This window comes from Rhyacophila brunnea, unplaced genomic scaffold, assembly GCF_057557595.1.
Source record: "Rhyacophila brunnea isolate RB1 unplaced genomic scaffold, BYU_Rbru_1.0 scaffold_16, whole genome shotgun sequence".
Classification (NCBI taxonomy): domain Eukaryota; kingdom Metazoa; phylum Arthropoda; class Insecta; order Trichoptera; family Rhyacophilidae; genus Rhyacophila; species Rhyacophila brunnea.
In genome coordinates, this window is record NW_028232816.1 from 30,578,965 (window position 1) to 30,605,336 (window position 26,372).

The 26,372-nt window shown below is 34.6% G+C and overlaps 1 protein-coding gene across 1 annotated transcript in view; it reads right to left on the reverse strand.

Annotated features, from left to right (window-relative positions):
• The window catches only part of Ptp36E (protein tyrosine phosphatase 36E), a 653,618-nt gene that overhangs the window by 287,300 nt on the left and 339,946 nt on the right, over nucleotides 1-26,372 (reverse strand). The gene's annotated exons all lie outside the window — the stretch shown is intronic.

A 26,372-nucleotide genomic window follows, 5' to 3' on the forward strand; every position in this document is an offset into this window, starting at 1 on the left:
ACCCACTAGTGGCTGCTATAGAGCCATCTAGATGTTTACCCAGCAGCAGGCTTAAGGAGCTGTCGGCCAGGAGCACTTACTGAATTTGAGGCCTGCCACGACAAAGAAAATAAAACCACAAAATACCAACTACCGACGTACCCTGTAAAAATATTAATATAATATATAAAAAGATAATATCTGTTTCCTAGAATCACATTATGTACGAAACTAAAAATAATTGAAGAAAAAAATTGAAATTGAAAATGACAGCGATGAAAGATAATAATACTAGCAAATTATTTTTCTGTATACTGTTGGCAGCTTTGATGTTAATTGCAGGGATTTTGTTATGCTTTGGGTAATATAAATTTGGTATAATTTAATAATTTTATTGCATGACTGGTTTGAGCTGTTTCGAGACCCCCTATTGAATGTTACGACGAAACGACAGTGTCATCTGCGTCAAAGGTAATCGTTGCTGTGTTTCCTGCTCGTGTCCACAGCGAATAAAAAAACAAGTGGGTAGGTAATCAAAATTAAACTAACCAATAATAATTATTTATAGTACCTAGGTATTAGTTAATTTATCACATTCAGTCTAAAACTGGATGTACTTTCGCAAAAACTTCATAAAATCGTATTTAGATAAACTTACTATAAAAAGGCATTATCAAACTGTCATGAATCGTGATAATAGAGACACTATAAAAGCGATTTACTATAATAGATACGTGTAGATTCGACGCAAACCATTTGGCTGCTAAAACGCAGACACACAAATTTTTATATATGTAGCAAGGACACAAACCACTTGGCGCCTAAATGTAGGCAATATTAAGTACTTTGCACTTAAAAAGGATTGTTTAGTTTGGATGGAAAGACATACGGATATGGTAAAAGCATAAAGCTTTGTTGAATTTAAGATTTAATGTAAGGCTTGAGTTATTTGTGTGTTGTATAACTAATTGTTTAGATATTCTCAAATTACCGGCCTCGACCGACGATGCCAGGATAAATTGACGCACGTGTAACTAGAGTTGGGTTTCGGGAATTCTCGAGAAATTATCGAGATTCTCCATCCCGAATCTCGAGAATTGAAATTTTTAATATTCGGTTCGAAAATCGAAATCCTAGATCTCGAGAATCTTTTCTCGTGATTCGGGATTTTTTTATTATCAAATAGAATAATCGTTTTTTTCAATTAATATTTAATATTAATTGAAAAAACGATTATTCTATATGAAAAAGTGGTCAGAAAATTCAAAACGTTCAAAGCTCACAAACTTTCTCTAACACAATTAAGCCAACGTCGACTCAAAATGAGCGCAATTTTTCAACATCAGGGAATTTTGTGTCTCAAAAGCGTACGCGATTTTCAGACGCAGCCATCAATGGTCTGTTTGTTGAAATTCTATTTTAATAAGTAATGTTTTGAATTATTTTTGTTTTCCTACTTTCATTTTGTTCATCTACTTACTTAAATAGAGAAAATCATATTTTTTTCTAATTTGTCTGTTTTACAGTGATTTTAGGATTTTTTTAAAAAATATTCTCGATATCTCGAGAATTCTCGAGAATTCTTTTCTAAAATTCCCGAATCTCGAGAATTCAAAATGTCATCATTTCGGGAAATCCCGAATCTTGAGATTCAGATTTTCTCGGGAAATACCCAACTCTACGTGTACCTAACTATTGACAGTAAAGTTTACAAAGAAGATCTCATTATGAATAATATTAAATAAAAAAAAATGTGAATTTGTTACATATTTAATTCCTCAGTTACGTTATTATTACATTTTATGATCATATTTATTATGAAAATTTAGTTATTAAATTAATTATTAAAAAGGATTTCAAGTTATACACATTTTTATTTTTATAAAAATCGATGTTTTTTAAATAAATAAAAAATATATTAAAACCATTGATATACTACTAGATGAGCAGTTCCCATACAAGTGTCATTTTAAAAATGTACCACAAAAGATATAACGAATATCGTCTTATAATATTTCCTTGTAGGTATAATGCGTTAAGACCGTTAACATGGATTCCCGAATTTCACCCGTATTGCCCTGGCTGTAAAACTAAATTTGCGTTCTTGGAATAGTGAACCTAAGGGTGGCTGCAACGCAAAACAGACAGAGCAAGTCGTCATGCGCTGACTATTAGTTAGAGTAAGATGCAAGCTAGACCGGGATTACTCAGGAAGTTTTAACAAAGGCCGAGTCGCTGAAAATCGGGCGTCATTTTAAGAAGCATATGATTCATCCAGTAGTATATCAATGATTAAAACGATGAATTAGTCAAAAATCTACAGGACAAAAAATTGAAGGTTTAATAAAATAATTTTTAATAATAAATATGACCATAAAATATAATGTAATAATAACGTAGCTGGAGACATAAATACATATGTAACAAATTCATATATTTTTTTACAATAATTGTAATTAAGTTTATCTTTGACTTTTTTCAGATACATATTTATAAATTTATACAGTTGAAATTGTAAATTATCAAAACAATGTCTCAAATTGCGAGCTTCGTATTTTTCCGCTAGGTGCCTCTGTAGGTACAACCCCCCCTTAAGTTTTAAAAACATAAATATCTACCTGAGATTTTTCGTAGTTTTCTGACTGATCTTCCGTTGGAAGCGTTCACGATTTTGGAGGCGGTCAGGAGATAATGCGACGCGTCCATCAGGCATCGTCCCGAACCTTGGATTTTTACGCAAGATTAATTATTCACTGTCACGCCATGCGTACCCTCCCGGCGTCTGGCTCCAGGTTCGGAAAAGCTTCTCCAGAGGGAGGGCACGAAAGCTCCGGACGGCGATAAAGTAAAACATTTTTCATGCTTACATTTTAAGCGATATGTGTTGATGCGTGATTATTATCTATTTACGTAAGTATAAAAAGCTGTCTAAACATTAATGTATCAAGGATAGCATTCGTATACATATATAATATAAGACACATCCACTGAACACAACAGTATAAATCAGTAAACAATAAAGGAAAAATATAACATTATGTCAGAGGTACCTATATTTTAAGACTGTAATACCGGTTTTGAAAAACCTGTATCCCAGTATTTATCGATAGGTACCGAAACACTGGGTTTAAAAATCGGACAACAGGGCTGTAATTTTTTGTTGGATTACGTGATGTCTGGTTTACTTCCGTTGCCTTTCGACTTCCTTGATGTCCAGCAATGGCACGTACATATTTGCGAAATACATTTGCATTACAATATGTAGGTACTAGGTATGTAGCTACTTCCGTAATTTAAAATTTATCCAAATGTTTTTATAGAAGTTGTCAGGTGTATTTTTAAGTAGATATATCTGAAATCTCTTCGTTGGTGTAACCATGAAGAAAGTGTCAATAGTTCAACTACTATGTATTTGTAAACGTCAGCATCTCTTACTTCTTTACTTATTTTAAATAGTTTACATATAACATAATGTAGGTACATATTTATTTATTAAAATAAAACAATCAGTCGAGCCTCCATGTTACTAAATTCGCCACTGCACGTTAATGACCATAATATATATTATGTATATCATAATGAAATAAGCACATGGCTTATAAAGTTTATAGATTGTCAAAATTATGTCAAATTCTTCATTTTCGAGTGGTATATGGCATCAAAGTTGAGAGACTGGCAATTTTCTACTTCTTTCATTCTTAATAATGGCTGCCAGAGCACTAGCCTAGTGCCCGGGCTTACGGCTGATCCGGCGTAGTAGATCGAACAGTTAAGTGAGATAAACACGTATTTATAGTCTAAGAGATAAACACACATCAAAAATTTGCTCTAATAGTAAAAGAATTCGTCTGGGGAACTATTTCACGACTAGAATTTTATTGTATAATTATTTTTTAGTGTGTTTCCCGACTGATAAAAAATATTATTTATCCAATATAGCGAAAGGTGGCATGTTACTTGGCTATCACAAAATGGGGTCGCGATCAGTGCTTCATAATATAATGACGAGTGCTGACAACTCAAGTGAATTTATTTAAAAATATTAAAAATTGCTAAAAATGTACAGAATATCCTTTATTTTACACGGAACCGTGTAGTTTCGCGGAATACCATTTGGGGAACATTACACTGCCCTTAACCTTAGCGATAGGTTGGGGGGGGGGGGGGGGGCGGTAAACATCGTGGCCTGCATCGGGAAGGTGTCGTGAATACGTTTACGTCTAGCTACGTTAGGCCCTCCTCCCACGGCGCAACTGAAATCTGGCGGTACTGAAACTAAAATTCCAACCAGTATCTAGCCAATGTATTTCAATGGCGGCTTGCTGACGGCGAGACTGAAATCTCTCAGCTTCAAAACGGTCGCGAAGAGACGCGACTTGCTAGTCGCGAGGTCTCTGAAGTTTCCAGTCACCGTAAAATAGTGGTACCAACATCATTAGATTCGGGGGGAAATCATATTTTCTTACCAAAATTGGTAGCACTGCGAACAAGTGTCATGCTATAAAAACCATTAACAACCCAAGATGCCAAAAGTACAAGATAAGCAAAATTGAAATAACCTAATTGTATTCGAGTAAACGCAGCAGCGTGCGTGTTGTCGGTTTTTGTACAAAACAACTGATGGTCCAATTTGACAGTTTGAGGTTATGTGATTTTTATTTCAAGTGGCTTCAGTAGCGCCGTGTGCGAAGCACCACATTGGTCAGTTTATGAGTACCATCACCAACCAGTTCCGCCAGATTTCAGTTGCGCCGTGGGAGGAGGGTATTAGTGTCGTATTTTCGTGAATACAACGAGATTCGACTTTACAATCTGCGGTCGCACTTTGCCCATGGAAATCTGTTCGTCTGCTACAGTCGATGTTACGTTACCTATTTCTTGTAATTTTAGTGAAAGATCACCAAACTTAGAAAAAAAGGCTTTGAAACAGAATTGATATCGGTGTCAAATATTAAACAATTGTTGACAAAGTTAAAAAAACTAATTTACACCTTACAACGTTAACTGACTTACCCAGAGTTTATATAAGAAACTTCATTAAAGAAAGACAACACCCCAGGCAGCTAGAGATAAGAATATATTTTAACACAAAGGATTTAAAATAAAATCATGAAATAATAAAAGCTGCCATTTACTTTATTACTTTAAATCAGTGGTACACAACATGCCGCCTCCGTGCCATTAATTATTGCGGCCCACCGACTAAATGAAGGAAGTGATATTCGAACAGAAGTTCTAGTAGGTATATCTTTATAATTCTTAGTAGTAGTATTAACATTGTCAAAAATAGTGACACCAAACCAGCGGAGATTTTTGTTGACGCAAATGACTCAACTGATTCGTCGGAAAGTTTAAAAGGGGTCCTCCAGATCAGTCATACGATTATTAAATTGATATGCCAAAGTCTATAAAGAGATGTATATTAATTTCTGACATTAATTAATAATATCGATTTAGATTTCACAGAACAAACGTTCGATTATGTAAAATCAGTGATGTCCCGTGTGAGTAGACAGATCATGCGTTGCTAAGAGACAGTAAATTAGAACAGCAATTGCGTATATTGTATAACTGAATTTTTATAATGGATTTTATGGAGACGACATTATATTTTATTATCGCATGGGGTCTCAAAATCAGTCGGTGTGTCAAACGCGCCACTACACCAAGCACGTTTTGTAATTAATAGCGAACCGCTTGAACGTGTGACCACACTATAAATATTTAAGGACATGGGTCAATGAGAAATGAGACCGGTCTCAGGAAATAAAAACATGAATTGAGATAACAAGGATTGTCTTTCTCAAAACAAAACACTTCTTTAGTAATCGAAACGATTTCTCATTTGAGATGACTCTTGATCTGTGGGTCTATTATATTCTATACACAAAGCGGTTATCGGCGGCTATCGATGATAATTTATCATATATTATATGTATTGAGGTATTATAATTGTCACACATTGTTACAATAATGTCAACACAGCCAAGAGAGGGGCTGTTAAAACAAAACAATTTATGACAGTTTAGAAGGTTAATTAACCGCCTCAATATATAAATATGATAAACTACTGTCGATAGCCGTCGTGTGTATAGAATATACCAGGGATGGGCATACATAAGGTCAACGAGAGCCACATTCTTGTTTTTTTTTTTTCAATTTATTTATTTTTAACATATTGTGGACATTACAAATTATAAGTTTAAGACGTTCACAACATGACTTTTAGAAATAAAAAAATATAAAACAGTATTACATAAAAAAAGAGATAGATATGTTATTAAACAGTAGAAATATGTACATACAAAAATATTAATTAGATAGGTACAAGGAAGTACACCGGATGAGTTAAGCAGACTCTATTTTAAGAATTTATAAAACAACGTCCACCTATACTCATCCTAACGTAGGTAGAATATATCAACACCCGAAGCAATTTCGTTGAAAATAGTTATCGCCCTCCCAATTGGCATTACCAGTAGCAGGTTGGTTCTGCACCTTGGGAGAATAAACAACTGATGTTCTCTATTTCTAAGATAGTTATCAGGGACACACAGGTCAACACTGCCCAGAATTGCAGAGTTCTCATTTATACCTCGTTTAAGTCGAAAAAAATACGTAGCTAAATAAAGATTTCTTCCATATATATCAAGAGTCACACCATAATTATTACATTTCGAAAGGAAAACTCGCGAAAATACAAGTATAATAGGGAAATAAAATACCAATATTTTTATCAAGAGATATTGGGAGCCGCACTTAACCCAACATGGGCCGCATTTGCCCACGTCTGGAATAGACCCAAGGATGTCTCTGTAAACCGTAATAATTGGATTTAATTTCTAATTGATATGAGTTTTGCACTACTTCATTAAAATTAGTGACGTCCCTAGACAAAATGCCGCCCCTAGGCAGTGTTAAAATGCCGCTACATTTTTTTATACCTACATTCACACCTACATTACTTTTTATCATCCTTTCGTGAATCCAATATCTAAGAAATGTGTTGTATGGATACATTACTAACAAGATATGCCTATACCACTAAATCTAATTTCAATGCCATCTCTGCTTTAATAGACAATATTGCGAGTCTAGGGTTTCAGATAGGTATAGTTAAAAATACACGTGACAACTTCCAAAACTCGCGAGTGACTGGCAAACATATTTGGATAAATTTTAAATTAGGTATACACGTGTCATTGCTGTTCACAAAGAACGTGATGCCCAAGGACAACTGAAGTAAACTAGACATCACGAACCCGACAAAAAAGTCCTGTGAAAACTTTTATAGTAGGTACCTAATAAATACACTTTGTTTCCAACCAGTAAGCTGATTTTTTTAATGGAAATATATTTCCGTTATTACTAAAATTAGGTAGGTAGCTATTTATATAATCCTATAACTAATGATTCTGTTCGATTTGCCGCCCTTTGGGTAACTGCCGACCCCAAGCGACGCTCAATCTGCCTACCCCCACGGGACGTCACTGATTAAAATCGTTTCAAACGACCCGGGGTTCGCCCTTCGGACACTTAAAATTGATTTTAATAAAAGTATGCTATAGATTACAATTTAAATTAAATTTCTATCAAGTATCCACAGTTATGAGTTTTCTAAATAGGTATACCAATATTTTATAAATTTTGTACGATTCGTTTGCCAGTATAATTCTTCTAATAACTTCTTAGCTTCGCTAAAGTCGCTTTGAAGAGTGATGCTTGATACCAGATAATATATTACGAATTCGTATACTAAATTCTGCTCTGCATCACTGTTTTAAATCTTCTAAATTAGGCCAATTATGTTATTATTATCCGAATTACTTGAGCGAAATCGCCCTCTCAGACATTTCCTGGGAATTTTCCTTGGATTATTTCCGATTCAGCTTATCTTGTTAAATTGATTATGCGTGAAATGAATGATGAGATTTATGTTAGAAAATTCGTAGAACCATTTCCAATTATTATTCGTGATATTCTGTTTATTATATTAGGTATTCTGAAGCACCGATACGCCATAAGCCGGACGCTTATTAAAGTATTACCCACTACTCCTGACAGGTATTGTATATATTGTATGTATATCGTTTAGAAAGATAAAAAACATAGTGAGTAAAATTATGTAGTATTCTTATTCAGGGGCGTGTCTACCTTAAGGGTTCGTAGAGACCATCCCCACATTTTTATCATTGTCATAATATACCTACTTAATTGCATGATTATACGAACTATTTAATTTATTGTATCCATCTAAGCCCACCGCAATTTTAAAGAGATATTTATTATTATTATACAAATAAATAAAGCAATGATTGTAAATTTTGTAATATCATAATGATGATTACGCGGTGTTAAAATAATTATTTAATTTAAAACAACCACCACCAATGTACAAATTAAGAAAGCCATGGCGTTACAAATCTCGTTCTACAAAGGATGTGAATGCATTAGCGTTAGTATACGTATACTGGGGAGCGAATCAAATAATCCCTAGGTGAGTAAAAACGCTCGCTGTATGTCGTCGACTGATGTATTGGTAAAATTCAGCACATGAGTATAAATCATGTTGAATTGAACAAGTAATTCCGTTTTTATCAACTCGATAAAACATCTGTTTTTTGCGTATGAAAATCTTAAATTCATCTGAGAAAATACCTGTTTGGTATTGCAATTATCTGTTAGTATGCTTGAAATAATTTAAATTAGCTTGAAAATATTTTTGGCCTCCTTTTCCGGGAATAATTTGAGAAACTTTTCACAATCAGATCAATAGAAGTTTCTGCCGTATTTGTATTTGTTGAATAATTGTAAATTTAGGGGTTTGGGTCGAAATCTCGAAGGCCGGAATCCTGAAGGCCAAAATCCCGAATGCTGAAATCCCGAATGGCTGAAATCCCGAAAGCCTAAATCCCGAAAGCCGAAATCCCGAATACCGAAATCCCGAACGCTGAAATCCCGAATGGCCGAAATCCCGAAAAATAAAAAAATATAAACAGCAATAATTGCGAGAGAGAGAGAGAGAGAGAGAGAGAGAGACAAAAAACCATTTTTTGTGGAAGTTTGGGCTTACCGAAGAATTCAAGAAATTTTATTTTAAGCCAAAATCAAGGGATTTTTTTACGTTTTTCGAGCAATTTTTTTCCAAGTTCTCCAAATTTTCTTACATTGCAAAATTATAGTACTTAGCACCAATTTATCGAACGAAACAATCGAAATTTTAGTACGTTTTACATATTTTTTCCGATATTCAAAATTATAGTATTTTGGACGTGTTTTATATCGTACATAGTACGCGGACCAAAATTATAGTACAAATACAATAATTATAGTACGGTTGGCAACACTTCAAGTCCACAATAATATGATGGTTAATTATTAACCTCCACATGGCACATGAGTATAACATGGACGGTGTCAGTTAACGCTTGACCCATATCGTCAACAAACGCAAAGAAAAATTTGCGACTTGTGACAAGTCTTTGCTACATACGCCCAGTTATATTATCTGCGAAACTTATGAAACTGTTTTATTTGTGTAAGACGCATAGTAGAACCTCAATTTTATTATAATTAACTTGCCTATGAAACGTTATACCATCATCTTGCTATTCAACACGACTACCACATTTAAAAACAGTACAGTTAACCGTATTTTCTAATAAATTAACTAAAAATATTTACCAGAAAATGTATATTTCGCATAAAAAAATAGGTATTTATTGTTTCAGCAAGACGTACTTTCGGTTTTGTCCTGATGTTATCGAACGGCGGGATCAACTTCATATAAATACCTTTTATATTTAAAATGATTTTATTAGAAGGTAATATTATATACCTATAACAGATTATGTTAAGAGTCTGATTTGATACAGTGATTGAATGCAGTCGATGCATCCTTCTTTAATTAAGGTTGAATTAAAACTGAATTGAAAAGCTATTTTGATTCCATATAAAACAAACTTCATTAATTTTATGCATGGTATTCTCAGGCATTTAGTTTGATAAGAAAATTGGGTAGGTACTAATACCGAGAAAAAAGACTCACATGTAGGCTGGTAGAATCCTTCATCCAGCATTACTTCAGGTTGGTAGTGCGGACATCATGGGACATAATTATAACACAGAAACTTCTTAATTTGACGGTTCCTTTCGGTTTTTCGTTTGATAACAGTACATATTATAAAACAATATCCGTTTGAAAGAAGTTTAAAACAATGAGCGTTAAAGATGCATTGCATTCCAGACGGAAAGAACAGTGCTGCGATAAAGCAAATCTTTATCAAACGCATTTACAGACATTCATTATGCTGCCTATTAATACTTGATAATAATACAAAGATAGGCTCATTCATATGTCTTCGATATTACTCCAATGCATAAACGCATGCCGAATGATTTCTCAGTCGTATCTACTTATGGTTAGTTTTTTCAGATATTGACCTTACGAATTTATTGAGTCACCTTGTATTTTTTTAATTGATTTTTATCCGGGTTTGGAAAATAATGAGGTAAGCCTAGGTACAGGTATCAGCGAGTGGATAAGAATAAAGAAGTTACCTACATTATAAGAATTTACAGTACAGCGTTATAGTTAAAACTTCGTACCTCAGTGTTTCTCATAAAGACAACAGTTTACCAACAGTGGATGCCCAAAAGCATTCTGCGATGTGAAACTTTCCTCAACTTCCCTTGGAAGTCCTTGTCTCATTTTTAAGCAAGTTGCTCTACTATGAACATTTTACACGATAACTTTAGGCACACTCGCCTTTAAGTTTAAAACTAAACAGATTGTGCACTTACATTATGATTTTTACGCAAAAACATCGTGGCTGAAAGTATTACAATTTTAGAGACTAATAAAAAAATGGAAAACAAAGTTTATCACAAATTTCATTTTGAAGTAGTAGCTCGACTCGAGTTGGCATCTTAAAATATTGGCAACATTTCTCCACTCGTTTATTCTCAGAAAAGCCAATATGTAGAAATGAAATTATTGTCCTATTAATAATAACTAGTAGATGTAGCTGGCTACACCCAGCTGTCTCGCTAGATCTTGCTGGTGGCTTGGCGTCCTAATTTAATATAAATAAGTCTAGGGTTTTAATAAAATCATAAAAAGTCTAATCTAAAAGTCAAAATGTTTTGGGATAATAATAGTATTTATTATGTAATATAAGTGAATTAGTATCTAATAACAAAAACCAATAAATTAACAGTTCAATATTAGTGGGAAATTACGGTTTTAATATTAGTTTCTTTTTGCTATATATTGTTGTTGGTTACCAAGGAAACGACCTACCTCGTTAAGCCATTGACACGCTTGAAGAGGCAGTCGTTGATTTGGAAATCTTTGGGACAATGACGTACTTCCTTGATATCAGTGCAAATGCAAAAACAAATCTACTATTGTTATCTCTACTCTACTTCACCATGTTCGATCCTTAGAGGATGATATGGGTCTTCAACAGAATAGAGGATTTATTAAAAGATTTTGTTTTTACGAAAAATTGATGTGAGCCACTTGCTCAATCTATAAGTCTATACTAGGTCTATAAACACGCGCGTTAGCATAATTTTACTCCCTACTTTAATAATAGTTTGTCAATTTATGGCTACGGCCGTATGTTGTAGCTTAACCACTGGGGAATGACAAAAGAAATGGCATATTTCAAAAAAACACTACCTTATTCTTAGGTCAATAATTATTATAAAGCAATCATTATTCATAAGATGTTTATCACACTTGAATGGTCAAAGACATAGCTTATAATAAGTATCTTTAGAATCATCTTCAAATGTGTTAATCTTGCCGATTTTTTGAATAATAAAATGCCTAATTCTTGTCAAATTTGGGATCACAGAGATTATCAATATAATTTTTTATCGTGAATATTTTACAAAAATTATCTCGTAATAAATTATACTAATGGTTTTATAAATGCGTTTAAAAATTAATAAACGTAAAAAATCTTAACACCACTGCACAGTTATGTACCGAAATATTACTATATTCTGAAACATTAGAGCGAGAGGTCTAAAAGAATACTATTTTATGTAATAAAAATATTTTATGCAGTCATCAAATGTTTAAAATAACTATAAAGGATAATAAGGCTTCAAAATTATATAAATAGATTATCTACAACGTTTAAGGAGTGTCCAGGATCATGGTTTGAAAATACAATAAAAACTCAATTTCGACCTACGACGAGCACGTGTGCCGTTAAACGATCAAAAAAATTTGTACTTGATGGAAATACTGAATAATGAAATGTCATTTCATATTGATTTCCATAGTAACGCACGTATATATTATTTAATAATTAAGTTGCTAGGACCCCCTAGCAACCAATAATGGTATCGAAATAACTTTTCGTATAAAACAGAATTAACTAAAAAATGAATTCAATTCTACTTAAAGATGGCAAAAATGCATTGGCATCGTGTTCTGATATATGCTGAAAGTTTCAAATGTCTAGCTAGTCGGGAAGTTAGTTAAAAATCGATTGCAAGATTTCTACCGGACAAATAAGAATACGACCTAAGAAAAACGTTGTAAAATATGCCCTCCGAGACAGTGTGACATTATATTATTTTGTTACAAAAATACCTAACCGAAAAAGCTACGTGTAGAAACAGTTTTAGCAAAAAGAACACTAAATAATCGACAATGAAGTGGCAGAGTCGATAATTTTATCTTCCATCTAAATAACAAAAAGGGGTTCGCGTATCAGGATTGCATATCTCTTGAAAGGTAACGGAATTTTCTTTGGGATATATATTTTCTTTGTAAGGGGTAGCAAGTTGAAGCGTGTAAGTACATACTCACAGTTATCAGATAACAAAAGGATATATTGTAAAACAAACAATATCTTTTCCTATAATATAATATATATATTTTGAGTGTATATTATATATTTTCTGAATGGATGGTAGATATAATATTTTTTTTTGCTGTGAATGTTGTCTCGATAAAGGATTATCATGATAGTAGGTGAAAAGCTCATACAAGGATGAATGTAAAAATATTTAAATCTTTGTTATTAATTATTAGAAATTTGTCCCATGTTAAATAATAGAAATATATTACATAAAGTCCTCTTATTAAGTTGGTAACTTTTCCTATGATAATTTTTACCATAACCAAGGAAAATATCTTACGTAATATGTAACGCAGTGGCGCACCCAGGGGGGGGGCCAGGGGGCCCTGGCACCCCCCAAAATAAAAATTATCAGAATGTAATTCACCAGCACCTTTATAGAAAAATTTCTTAGATTTTAATTTCTAACACAAAAATTTCGAAAATGTCCGGTTTTTTTAGAAACCCAATCCCTAATGGAACTGTCAAAAAATTCTCCGTGTCCACTCGAATTCCGGAGTGGTGTAGGTCATAGCTTGGGAGGGCTGACAGAGCTCTAGCCGGGGGGCCCGGGTTATGGGGGGCCCGGCGTGTCGGGTTGACCAGATAAGTGAGATAAACACACATCATAAATTAGCTTTAATAGTAAAAAAAGTCGCCTGCGGCGCTATTATACTTCATAGCCATAAACATTTTCAATTTCTTATATAATTGTGCAATATATTTTTTGATTATTATGTGTCGATACTCGACAGCTCCATTATTAAATTAGATGTATTAAAAATCGCCAATAATTCACTGTATAAGTACCCTTAATTTGAACTAAAACACAATTTGGAAAACGTTAATTTAGTGTTTCATACTGCCTTTAATCTTAGCGGTAGGTAATATCCTAGCCTGAGGGCCCGTTTCAGGATGTAGGGACCATGGTGTAGGTACACCGAGTGCAATAGACAAAAGACCGATAAATGAGAAATTAGGCTGTGAAGAAGAAAAAGAGCCTATGGGACTAATTTACATTCTCCTTCTTGGGCCCATCCCAATATTAAATCTTGGGTGCGCCACTGATGTAACGTATCAATGAAGACGTTCAAAACGTTCCCAATTATTTTATGGATACATAACAACGAGACTGAAGACTATGACTATACATAATATTATTATGCACATATAATTTAATTATTTATACACGCCCACGGTGGCCGCGAGGCTTAAGCGTTAGGCTTTAACGTCGTGGGTCCCAGGCTCGATTCCTGGGTCTGGCAAGAGTGGCAAGTACACACATTGTTTTTCAATATGTGTGTAAGTCAGGGTATGGACCTAATAGGTTGAGCAAGAGTGGCTGACATCCATTTCTCGTAAAAAAATAAAATCTGTTAATACAAACCTCTACTCTATGGAGGCCCATATGATCTTATTAGGATCGGACATGGTCGAAAAAAAATAACTATTTTTCAGTACAACCGATTCTCTTTTTGCACGGTTTCGAAATAACACGGTTTAAAAAAAAAAAAAAAAGAATAAAAATACGTATGTATGTACATATGTATCAAAAATTTCGTTGTATGGACCGCACACCACTGGTGCATACATAGTAATGTTGTCACCGGATGTCGCCCAGACATAAATACGTAAATGCATGGCGCCACTAGTCAGTCACTTCGGATTCGATACGAGAGAGGCGCCGCGTGCATCGGCGTTCATTAAATATTTCCAGCGATGAGAGCTATTTTTTGCTAGCGAAAAAAAGCAGTAAGCAAGCACATTTATTGTCAAGTAGCTACACTGAATGAATATATTTCTCTATGCTAAATTTAATTGAAATCGAAAACTATGTATTTTATGTATATGTTACACCGAATGTGCGAAATTGACTATTACATGAAATGGGCAAAATTTTGGCTAATTCATGTAATAGTCAAGCCTGTTGCCTTATTCATGAATTAGGTAAATTTTCTGCTGAGTACATGAATTCGCCAGGGTATGGAATTCTTGAACTGTCAACATGACAGAAGAAAAAGTAAATTTAATACGGATGGTTTTATTAAATATAATTGGACATAATATAATATTATTATTATTAGGTTAGGTTAGGTTAGGTTTTTGTAATTCTGAATTAAATTATTCAACTGAATGTCCATTTTGAGGTTAGCTATCAAGTGTCAACAAACTATCACAAACATTCAATCGACCATTGCACGTTTGATACCCAAGCACGAATCAAATCGCGAAAATACTTTTCAATAAAATTCTTCCGTTATCATATTATAGTTCTAGATTTTTTTTGCGCATAGTAAATGGATATGAACGTCATTGTAGTTATTGATTGGTATATTTTTATATTATAATTTATAATCAATGACATTTGACACATTTGTTTAGTTTGATTAGTTGCAAAAAACACCACCGGAGCGCGATCATCTATTTTGACCATAGATAATATAATATGTACATTTTGACCAATGCATGAGCATTTGATACATTTAGTTTAGTTGCAAAAAAAACCACCATAGCGCTACTATCTAATTTGTCCAATACATGAACTAGGCAGAAAAATTACTGCCGAATTCACGCACTCTTCAGATATTTTGTCTAATTCATGAATAAGGCAACGGGCTTGCATTTATCATGATTTAGGCAAAATTTTGCACATTTCATGTAATATTCAATTTCGCACATTCGGCGTAGCATATACATCTTTTTATGTACAGATAATAAAAAAATTAGATTTATTTTTGAGTTCAAGAATTTCGTATTTTGAGTTGATTTTAAGTAAAGGAACCTATCTATCATATGGGCACCTTATCCTTTTTTACACGGTTTTGTTTTGCACAGTAGTCTTGGAACGTATCCCCCATGCAAAAAGAGGATCGGGTGTGTATGTGCCTAATGCGAACGACGACAATGCTATTTTCATTTGTTTTGTTCACCTGTCATCGATTTCAAAATAATGTTTTTACAATAGGGACTGCGCAGTAGACCCGTCGCATTTTACTCTTCAATTTTTTGAAATTGTAAATCTAAGATAAATTTCACATTCATGAACATGTTAACATAATATTAATTGTTTCACCTACTCATGTATGATTATGAAATTGGTATGTATCAAGAAAACAAGGTAAATTATCATGTTATTAGTCGCGTACTGACTGAGCGATCGGTCTCGCAAAGATTAATCATATACGTAAAAGCCTCGCGAGTTATATGCTCAGTCAGTCAGTATGCGACTCGCCCGAGGCAAACGCACGCGCCGCCACGCCCGAGCGTTGCCGCGGCCTATCCAATCGTTGTTAGTTTGTCGATGCTCAAAGGTGCTGCACGCGGCTGCCTCAAGCATTTGCTACGCGAAAATTGCTGCGCGCAGCACCTTTGAGCATCGACAAACCGACAACGATTGGATCGGCCGCGCCACGTGCGTTTTCTTCATTGATTGCCCTCCCAATTGGCATTATTAATGGCAGGTTAGTTCTACACCTTGGGAGAACAAATAACGGATGACCCCGATGCCTGAGATAATTATCAGAGACACACAAGCCAACACCACCGAGAATGGCAGAATGGCCATAAAGCTTCAAATAATGGAGTCTGACCTCTCCACCATAAGGGTGTATGTACTTCAACTGAAGCGAAAACCAGGACGAGAAAGACGTCCTTCCAGGATACCAATCCCCGAATGAAGCACTATGACCGGTTGCGCAACGAAAGCGCAAGCCTACTTCAACGAAGTGTATTAAAACTCAACCGGTAGTGTCGACTGCAGTATGGAATTGAAGTACACATGCTTTGGCGGTAGAGGCGGTTATTATTAAACGTCAGAAATTCATACGTAGTATGTTAATCATTTTTTTCTATCTATTACATAACTATTACCGCTGAAATTATTATTTTGTGTTTAAATTCTCATTTAAATTTTTATTGTGATTTTGTAATACAGAAACACACATGTTTGTTTGCAAAATACAACGGAAATTCCGTGTTGTAATATTGTTATATTGGAGACATAACTAGCTTGCTTAAAGATTAATTGGCTACGTACTTCAACAATGAATGGTTTAATAATGCAACGTTAACGGTAAGTACTGATTAAATATGAAGTCATTACCAAAATGGATAAAAAATGTTATTTAATTTCCATGAAATTGACAAGAGTTCCGTCATGACATGTTTATTTTTTATCTTACTCTAACGGATGGACATGGGGTATAAGCATGCTGAATGCTTTCTCACTCGCACTTATATTTCGTGTATCCATTCCATTCGAAGCTCTATACACACAATATCTCCTGTAAAACTAAAAATTTTACGTGCTTCAATTGAAGCGGTTCGGTGACATGTTTTGCAGTGCTTCATTCGGGGATTGGCCTCCATATTGACGGGTCAATTCAATAGTACTACGAGATTTTCGTATACGTATTATTCTCTGTATGCTGAAAAGGGTGTTTTCGTGTTGTAGAGATGGCTGTCCGATAAGCTAATGCGGGTCACGATCTTAAGTCTTAAGATTCCGACAAAGAAGAAGTAGCTTATTTTATTTTACCATTACAGCTCAATATCGCTTACATTAATTTAAAATGTATTTTTTAACGAAGAAAATAACGATCAAAGTGATTGAAGATGGAGATTTTTTGTATCAGGGCAGCATAAAACGGGTATATTTTGTGAGAGAGAAAGATAATGATATAAATTTCTTCGAGAGCGCAATAAAAATGTAAATCAGTATTGGGATTCGTTTTACTTATCGGATGAAACACAAAATAAAGCAAACGAAACTCGGTTGACTGTACGGAATGATGGATTGGCGAGTGTATTAACTGCTCGGTATCGACCGACCGTAATTTTATTGGCAACGATTGAAGTGTTATTTATGGTATTTTCAACATAGAGCTAGGTCAGGGTTAGCGAACCTTTTTAGGTAGGCGTGCAAAATTTCTCAAATATTATTCTTGAAGTTATACTTCTTTTCGGGCGTTTGGTAGAGAGTGAAATTGAGAGTTACGAAAGTGTGTGTGACAGTATGAAGTTAGCTGTGAATCAGTCAGCTGTAAACAAACGCAAGTTTGATAGTAGAATTGTTCCGTTGTATAGGCAACGAATTTATTATTGTCGGCCATTTGAAATTCCTTACGTAAACAAATGATTAAATGTCAGAGTGACAGTTGTTACTTTAAAAATAAAAACAACGAGAACTAATGATATTTTAGTCTTCTTATTGTGCCATCCCCTAGCGGAGGTCGGCCACCATCAAGGCGATCTGATCTTTATCGCCTACTACCCGAAACAGTTCAGTGGAGCTGCACTCGTACCAACCACGGAGGTTCTTAAGCCACGAAATGCGGCGCCGTCCTCTGATACGCTTCCCGTTGATCTTTCCTTGAATGACAAGTTGGGGAATGCTATATTTTTGTCCTCTCATAATGTGGCCGAGGTACTGTAGTTTCCTGGTTTTGATACTACGTAGAACTTCTCAGTCATTCCTCATTCGATTGAGAGCTTCAACATTTGTCACCCGGTCAGTCCAAGGAATTTTGAGGATGCGTCTATATAGCCACATCTAGAAAGCTTCAAGTCTAAGATATTTTAGTAATATAAGTTAAAGTGTATAGAAATAAAACAACGGCGCTCCAATAAGCTCAAGAAAAACGTTGAGTGTGTAATTTAACAAGATAAATAAGAGCTAGTCGAAGAATCTAGGTTATCGCAAGTTTTGTTTTTGTTTTGTTACGCCAAATAAATATATCTTCTAACGGGCGTACATAAGTGTACACACCGATTTTTATATGGAAAAATAGTTGTAATAATATTCTATTAAAAAAGTTCAAAAAATATAATTGAGTTCTTGAGTATCGTTGTACTACTTAGTTTGGTTCCTTACGCATAAATGGTCGCCATAATTGCTCAGATCAGATCCGGCATTCTCTCGCTACAGTGGTCTTAAGCACTGTAAAATCCTTCCCCCGCTGCCTGATGCGGTCAGTGCGATAATATTATGTGTAACGCACTTAAGGACTGACCCATGTAATTTCGTAATGTAATTCTTATTATTGAAGAGTATATGCCTCATATTTCTTACACAACGCGATCTGTCATTTATGCACGAATATAGTCGTTTCCGTCGGCTATGTAGTCCTTATTTTTTTATTTTGTATAAATAATATAACAATATATTTATTTGTAAAACTTTTTTCTAAAAAAAATATTTTTAAAATTATTATATCTAATTTAATTTCTCTTCTACATTTATAACATTCGCGTGCCATGCAAAATCATCTCGCGTGCCATAGGTTCACCATCACTGAGCTAGGCCAAATATATATAATGGTCGTGGAGTAGCATTTCTATTCGGGGATTACGGAATTTAGTTACAACTATTTTATTTCCGGTATTGACATATTAAGTATAATTATATTATATTTAATCATAATAATAATTAATTTTTCCCATAGTGCTGGTCGTCAGTGATCTAGTTCTACTACGACAAGTCTATGATAGGGAGTTGGTCAGGGCTCGAAATGGACCGGAACGCACCGGAGCGCCGTTCCGGTTCGTAAAATCCCCAAAATTATCGCTCCGTCCCGTGGACATATTAAATTGACAGTGGGCTAGATTCGCCATTTAATGTAAAAATCTAAACGTTTGTCCACACTGGTGACCTCATTAAATTTCACGATAATTATAAAAATTTGTTTGACCAAAAATTATTTTAATCGAAATTTAATGAGGTTGCCAGCAACTCGTTGCCAATGTGGATACGGCATAACACACTCATTTTCATAAAATACACGAGTAATTAGATAACTATGTTAACATTTTCATAAAATATTGAGCGCTCCGGTTCGTAAAATATTCCATTTCGAGCGCTGGAGTTGGTGATGTACACCAATTTTGTCGGCAACATTATGATAGACAATAATATCACCAAGAGTAAAAGAAAGATAGCTGTACAATAATTAAAAATTATCAATTAGGTATGTTCAGAATATTTAGTTTATTAAAATATTTATCAGTTGCTAATTTCCAACTAGACTTACCTACCTATACTAAAATGCTAAGTATGTCGCTCATCGGTAATAAGCATGGTCCCCACATCTTGAAGCGGGCCCCCAGGCCAGGATCTTGGGCGCCCCCCCTATCTATCGCTATGTTTAAAAGCAGTCGGACGCTCTCCAGTATTGTTTTTCAAATGGTGTTCGAGGTCAAATAAAATTCAGTGTAAGTTAGCAATTTTTTAACACATCGAACTATGGAGTTGTCGAGTATTATTCAACACGTCCCAACAACCATATATTTTAAAATGGTAATAACTCCGAAGTAAACTAGCGTCGCAGGCGACTTTTTTTACTATTAGAGCAAATTTAAGATGTGTATTTATCTGGTCGACCCGTCACGCCGGGCCCCCTCCTGAGCCCGGGCATCTAGGCTAGAGCCCTGTCAGCCCCCCCCCCCTCGTGGGGGCCTTGGTAATAAGTAATAACGTTACTTACGGTCTGGTTATCATATTATTAATCTCTCAAATGTCAAACTAATAAATGTTGCTTCAGTTTAGATCGATAACTATTTACCGATTTTAACAGATAATTTAAGTTATATATTATGTATGCAAGAAGAAAACTTATAGCCGTATTTAAAAAAATGACAAAATGCTATGGAAACGCCAAAACTATCACTTTTATCGGAGGTGTTGCAGGGCATATTAATAAGATAATTCCTTATAATTTGACGTTAAGGCCGGTTCGGATTCGTCGAGTAATTTAGTAACTAAACATTTATGAACAGACAAATTTAGTAGTAATTTAGTAAAATCGCTTAGTCTGGTCGATCGATTTTGTTCTTTTTTTCGGTCGAGTAGCACCCCTACCACCTTTCACTAAATACCAAACCAGCCACGAGACAAGTATGAAAACGTTATCTTTAGTCAAGTTCATTAGTTGTCGTAGAATTTCTTCCTCCAATTCTTCTGATATAGCCATTACAAATGAAATTATTAACTTATTTATTTTTGCTTTGTTACGTTGTGCTCTGTTCATTTTGACACGTCACTCACTAATATACTGCTCGAACACTTTTCAGTTACTAAATCATTTAGTGGAAATTAAATCATTCGCCACTCGACTAATCTTAACCGGCCTTTAGCGATAGTACACTGCGCAAGCGTGACATCGCATTACTTACCAGAAGATAAGACCAGCGCTCGAAATGGAAAAGTTTACGAACCGGAGCGCACGAAAACTTTCTGGGGATATTAACATGGTTATCAAATTTTATGGGTATTTATTAAACATAAGTGTGTTAGATTTTTTGTTATATGGCATATCTAGCTGAGACGGTCGACATATTTTAACCACGAGACGGAGCGATAACTTTACAGATTCCACGAACCGGAACGGAGCTCCGGTGAGCTCCGGTCCATTTCGAGCCCTGGATAAGACGCGAAGCATTATAGCCTATTGGAATTCTATTTATTATCTGTTCTATGCATGTAACCGTACCAAATAGATAAAGTGGAAGGGACCGAAAATAGTGAAAATAGCACGGGAAAGCCTGCAGACAATCGACCTTAAAAGTGTTGTGTTGTTCTATCGCAGGGGAGAGCAAACTTTTTGGATGGAGGGCCAACTTCAAGAATTCAAAATGACCGGCGGGCCGCAAGTAAAATACCATTTTTAGATATACAATATTTATTATCACGAAAAATAAACATTTCAAAAAAAAAATAATGAGAAGAATGAAACTGTTGTTTATTTTTTAAATTCAGGTGTTAATTTTGTAGTTGATATTCTTAAAACTGCTTTTAAATGGGCATCGGCGATATTTGATCGTATAGAATTTTTATCGAGGTTCATGATCGAAAATGTTTGTTCACGTCCATTGATCCAAAAATAACGAACATTTTTCTTGCATAATCTTTAAGTTGGTCGAATTTGTCTGAATTAAGGGCATTGTAAAATTTGGAGATTTCTTCACGATGATGCAATTCTCTTAAATCAAAGTTCGTATCATTGAACCTGAACTGAACGAATCAAATGGCACGTTGGATTTATTTGATTTGGAACCGTTTGGTAGAATGTCCACGGAAACGCTTTTCTGACAACTAATTAGTGTTGCTAGTACTTAAAATTAATTCATAATATATTAGTCTCTAAAACAGAAACATATATTTTATTGAAACGTCAACTTGTTACGAAATTCTAACCTCCTATCGTGGTCTACAATAATACAAATTTAACAAACTGTCGTATTCATTCATTTTAAATACACAAAATATAAAGAATGCTTCATAAATAGGTAGCCATTTAGTTAATTTATAAGATTTATAGGTATGACGAGTTTTTAAAAATTACTTTTGATTAGAGCTTTTCATAATTGACGACTTGTTCATGTCGACAGTATGATATTGTGACTTAGACGACAATCGAACAAATATTAAATTCGTTAGGTTATTAGATTATTTAGTTAAATAATAAAGATCATTCCGGGTTGATTTAACACAGTTTGTAGTTTAGAATCTCCGTTACAAAATATAAATAAAATGAAAATAAATTCTTTGTCTGACATAATAATTATAGTAATGATATTAAATCGAACTCTTTGCATAGAAAATATGGCTGGATTTTGATAAGACCGAAAGCGGCGTCTTGTTAGCGTAATATGGTTACTTATGAATAATAGGTATTAATTATTAATCTACAATATACATAATTCAAGTGAACTCCTATGGTGTAAATATCTAACATATTAATATGAACACCTCACGATATATAAATGCCGAATAATGTTTATCAACACTTTGACAGATTGCCATTAGTCTATGGATCGTCCGAATTGGTTTGACGTTTCATGTCAAACCATTTCTGATGGTCCGAGAATGGTTTGATTTTCAATGATACACTGAACCAAACGTCAAATCTCAAACCATTTCCGGTCTCATACAATTTGTATGTATATTGTCTATGGTTTAATTGGATTTGTTTCGTACAGGTTGAAAGAAACGAACCTTCAGTGTCACACTGCAGATCAATAATCTCAAGTTGTAGCTTTGTCGGTACACTATCAATATCTATTGAAATCGATGTCAATATTTTTTAAAAAAATATAAAAAAAGTTATTCGTAATCAGAAGTACAATTAATGATGGCGGGCCGCAAAAAAATACCCGGCGGGCCACATGCGGCCCGCGGGCCGCAGTTTGCCCTCCCCTGTTCTATCGGTTACATGTAAGTTGTACGTATGCAGTTCATTGTGGGACACTTATTCGTGCGCCGCAGTACGTGAAACATGAGTTCGTATAACATTTTATCAAATGACGAGTTCTTCGCCGAACATTTCACCGTGGAATACATTTGTACGTTTCTTACAAAATGCGGCGATGGTTTGCAAATAGTACTGTTCCCATTAGATTAAACCTAACCTAAACTAAACTAACCTAACCTAGTAAAGACATCTCACAAAATTCGCCACATGTCATATTGTAGCATACGTACAAATATACTCTACGGTGAAATGTTTAACGAAGAACTCGTCATTTGATTAAATGTTACACGAACTCATGTTTCACGTACTGCGGCGCACGAATAAGTGTCCTGCGCTGAACTGTTTACGTAAAAATTCCGGATATGTGTTCTATCAGTACCTATCTAAATTTAGTAAGAAACTAAAATAAAATATTGAAAAATGAAATATGATAGAGGACCAATCATTGATGAAAAAAATTTGAGCCTTCCTTGTAAGTCGATAAATTATTATACCTAATAGTAAAGTAAACTTTAAAATAGAACTGATCCTACTTAACCCTTCAAAGAACGAAGCCATTGATGTGGTCGTTAACCCATTTCAACTCACTGTCGTTGATTGACTAGTAATACCACTAAAATTCATTATTTAATCAAGTAAATTGGACGCCTGTGGATAGGTCCTTTTGGGTGACACCATTTTTTCTATTGATCACGTCGGCTATGTGGATATATGTTTTCCTTCCGACTGTCATTAAAGTTTACTGAGGGTTATTAGGGGACAAAGTTTTTGAAAACGTCCTTTCATATTTGTGACACGATAAGTGAAGGTAGCTCACGAAACTGATGGTGACATTTATTTAGTTCAAAGAGTGCGTATTAAAGGGAGGTAAATGACGGGTAACCTTAGGTTACTTTCTAATAGAAAGGAGAACATAATATGGTGTGGTGTGTTTGAAAGAAAACAGAAATTTCAACGCGGTCATCAGGTTTTGTTTATGCACGGCTTTTAAATTCTAACAGGAAACATGATTTTAGTTGGACGGTTATAAATAAAGCTAAGCTTTAGAAGCTAGGGGTGGCAGGTTATAATATAAAAGTATGGTGAAGCAGGCTAGTACGGTGAAAAAGTATGGTGAGGCGGGCTGGTAACCAATCTGTGGCAAAATTTGAACGTTAACATTCTATTATATGGGTACGTTATAATGACCAAAGTAAATCCTCTGTGATGTCCTGATTTTTTTTATCGCGTCGCTATTTCTCGTAAGTTGTCGGCTATTGTTGGCCTGCTTCATTCAGCTGTATGAGAAAGCCGATTGCTTGCCCCTCTTTTAATTTAATACCTCTATGTTTAGAAGGCATGAGGACAAAGGGCTTCACTACATATTATCTTCCCGGACATATGGGGAACATAAAATGGCGTGGTTTTGTAATTTTTTTAAAACTTCTGAGTATTTCAAATTGTTTTTATGATTTCAAATCTGTTATTCAAATATGAAATTGCCGCACACGCGATTCGCTAGACAGAAAACGATTAGAAATCCTTATCTGAAGCTGATTTGCAAACCTGACAAAACAAGCATCACTATTTATTTATTTAAGAAAACAATGCATTGTAGACATAACAAATCTAAATTTAAGACGTGCACATCATGAGATTTACATTATAACAAATATTATCCTCACAAGAGAGAGGAAGGGAATATATTATAAAATAATAATAATAATAATAAAAAAACATACTTAAGAAAAATTTTATACAGACAAATAAAATTTCGATTACAAAATACATAGCACGTCTCCGAAAATGTCTATGTCTTTGGGAAGCACATTGACTAGTCTTGCACCCCTCGCTAATGGTGCCCGATAGGCTTGACACGAGGAAACGGTTCCGATTCAGAATAAATCATGGCTGCGACCACGTAGGTAATTCATAGGCACATGTAACTTCAATTCATTCATTAGGACACCAGAATGGGAAACCATCCCTCGCGATAACAGGCAAAAGTGTTTCAAGAGCAGACGAGACCTACGAGATTCAAGAGAGTGAAAAGTAAGCATGCCTTGTAGAAAGGCAGTCGGAAAATAATCATTTTATTTGATGAATTATAGAAAGGAAAATAGTAAAATTATATGTCTTAAAATAAAGACATCGAATAAATTTCTTCTGGACGCGTTCTAAAATAAGCTTATAGGAAACCTCATAAGGACGTCAAACGATCTGAACGTCGCATAAATCACCCCTCTAACTTTAAACTTTATTAAATCATTGTGTGATTATATGTTATTAACTAGAAGATTAAAATATATTAACTTTATTGTATATTAAAATTGTTTTTAATATCCGTAAATCCACAACAGCGTGGTAAAATATAAACTGGGTGAGACAAGGTTCGGTAACTCACGCTAGCAAAATAGCCGATGAGTAATCTCTTCGCTCAATCAGAATCCCCTCTTTATATTTTTACATTATGTGCAAATGGCGAGTCATTTGAAGTTTATAAAATTTAAAATTATTTATTTTAAATATAGTGAACTTTACGCATTATGAATTTAAAACGTTCAAAACATGACAAGTAAAAACAAAGAAATATATGCAGTATTAAAAACAGTAGAAAGAGTAAATATAAATATTATAAAGTAGATACAAGGAAGTACACCGAATGAGATACGTGGTCCCTATTTTAAGAATTTATAAAACAACGCCCACCTATTTATAATACTCTTCCTCACGTATGTGAAATAATATGTCAATATCCGAAGCGATTTGGTTGAACAGAGTTATTGCCCTCCCATTTGGCATCACCAATGGTTAGTTCTGCACCTTGGAAGAACAAATAACTGATGCTCTCGATTTCTATTATAGTTATCAGGGACACACAGGTCAATAGTAAGTAGGTACTAAGAATGGCAGAGTTCTCATTTTATACCGCGTAGGTAAGTCGGAAAAAATATGTGGCCAAATATATGGGTGCCGGACGAAATCCCGAAGGCCGAAATCCCGAATGCTGAAATCCCGAATTGCCGAAATCCGAAAAGCCTAAATCACGAGAGCTGAAATCCCGAAAAATAAAAAAATACAAACAGTAATATTTGCGCAATTCAAGATAAGTGTTAAGGTTGCGCAATTATTACTGTTTGTATTTTTTTATTTTTCGGGATTCCGGCCATTCGGGATTTCGGCCGTTCGGGATTTCAGCATTCGGGATTTCGGCCTTCGGGATTCCGGCCTTCGGGATTTCGACCCAAACCCCAAATATCTATATCTATACCATATTTCAATAGGGAAATAATTAAAAAAACCT